Source organism: Phyllostomus hastatus, unplaced genomic scaffold, assembly GCF_019186645.2.
Source record: "Phyllostomus hastatus isolate PE091 unplaced genomic scaffold, TTU_PhHast_1.1 phas_contig_64, whole genome shotgun sequence".
NCBI classification, from domain to species: Eukaryota; Metazoa; Chordata; class Mammalia; order Chiroptera; family Phyllostomidae; genus Phyllostomus; species Phyllostomus hastatus.
Genome location: NW_025333928.1, coordinates 1,606,944 through 1,608,728, shown reverse-complemented (window position 1 = coordinate 1,608,728; position 1,785 = coordinate 1,606,944). Strand labels below are relative to the sequence as shown.

Below are 1,785 nucleotides of genomic sequence, written 5' to 3'. Positions count from 1 at the left end.
TAATCATTGTTCAAATACAGTTTTCTCCCTTTTACTCCCATTCCAGCCCCCCTCCCAACCCTCCCCACTTCCTTCCCATTACCACCCTCCCCCTAGTTTATGTCCATGTGTCCTTTAAGATTGTTCCTGTGAACCCTTCCCAATGTCCCCTGAAATTCCCTCTACTCTCCCCTGTGGTCACTGTCAGCCTGTCCTCTATTTCAGTGTCTTTGGTTATATTTTGCTTGTTTCTTTGTTTTGTTGTTTAGGTTCCTGTTAAAGGTGAGATCATATGGTATTTGTCTTTCACTGCCTGGCTTGTTTCGCTTAGCATAATGTTTTCCAGCTCCATCCAAGCTGTTGCGAAAGGTAGGAGCTCCTTCTTTCTTTCTGCTGCATAGAATTCCATTGTGTAAATGTACCAAAAATATGGAACACTTCACGAATTTGTGTGTCATCCTTGTGCAGGGGCCATGCTAATTTTCTCTGTATCGTTCCAGTTAGTATATGTGCTGCTGAAGCGAGCACAGAAGATTATATTTTTCTAGAAATTTGTCCATTTCACCTATGTTTTCAAATTTCTTGGCATATTGTTGTTTGTAGTATTTTGTTACAATGCTTTTTATCTCTGTGGTATCACTTGTAATCTCTTTCCTTTCATTTCTGAACGTGTTTATCTGGGTCCTCTCTCTTTATTTTCTTGATAAGTCTGCTTAATGGCTTGTCAATTTTGTTTATCTTTTCAAAGTACAAGCTCCTGGATTTATTCATCCTTAGAATTGTGCTTTTAGTCTCTATGTCATTTAATTCTGCTCTGATCTTGGTTATTTCCTTCCTTCTACTTGCTCTGGGCTGTCTCTGTTTTTGTTTGAGTTCTTATAGGTGTATGTTTAGGTTGTTTATTTGAAATGTTTACACCATTTTTAGGTAGGCCTGTATCACTATGAAGTTTCCCATAAGTTTTGGGTTGTTGTGAGTTCATTTTCATTTGTTTCTAGAAACGTTTTGATTTCTTCCTTCCATGTTTAATAGCATGATATTCAATATCCATGAGTTTGAGTGTTTTTGAGGTTTTTCTTTGAGGTTGGTTTCTAGTTTCAGTCTCTTGTGCTCAGAGAAAATGCTTGATATGATTTCAGTTTTCTTGCATTTGTTGAGGGTTGTTTTGTCTCCTATCGTGTGGTCTATCTTTGAAAATGTTCCATGTGCATTTGAAGAGAATGTGTATTTTGCTTCTTTTGGATGAAAGACTCTGTATATATCAGTTAAGTTCATTTGATCTAGCACATTGCTCAATGCTGCAATATTTTTGTTGATATTTTGCTTGAAAGATATATCCATTTTTGAGAGTGAGATGTTGAAATCCCCTACTATAATTGCATTGCTGTCAATACCTTTCTTGCAGTCCTCCAAGATTTTCTGTATGTATTTGGGTGCTCCTTTGTTGGCTGTATGTATATTTTACAATGTTTATGTCTTTTGATGGATTCTTCTCTTGAGTATTATGAAGTGACCTTCTGGGTCTCTTTTTATGTTCCATTTTTTGGAGTTTGTTTTGTCTGATAGGAGTATGGCTAACCCGCTTTTTTTTTTTCTGTCCATCTGCTTCAATTATTTGTTTCCCGCCCTTTACTTTCACTTTGTGTAGGTCTTTTGTTCTGAGGTGGGTCTCTTGTAGGCAGCATGTGTGTGGTTCATGCTTTCTTATCCATTCAGCTATTTTATATCTTTTGATTTGAGCATTTAATACATTTATGTTTAAGGTTATTATTGATATGTACTTATTCATTGTCATTTTTTCATACC

The 1,785-nt window shown here is 36.4% G+C and overlaps 1 non-coding gene across 1 annotated transcript; it reads right to left on the bottom strand.

The window, feature by feature from the left end:
• Positions 1–402: 402 nt before the first annotated feature.
• LOC123825712 lies at positions 403–507 on the bottom strand. Its single transcript, XR_006786939.1, has one exon. It is a non-coding gene; the product is annotated as a U6 spliceosomal RNA (small nuclear RNA).
• Between the last annotated feature and the right edge of the window lie 1,278 nt (positions 508–1,785).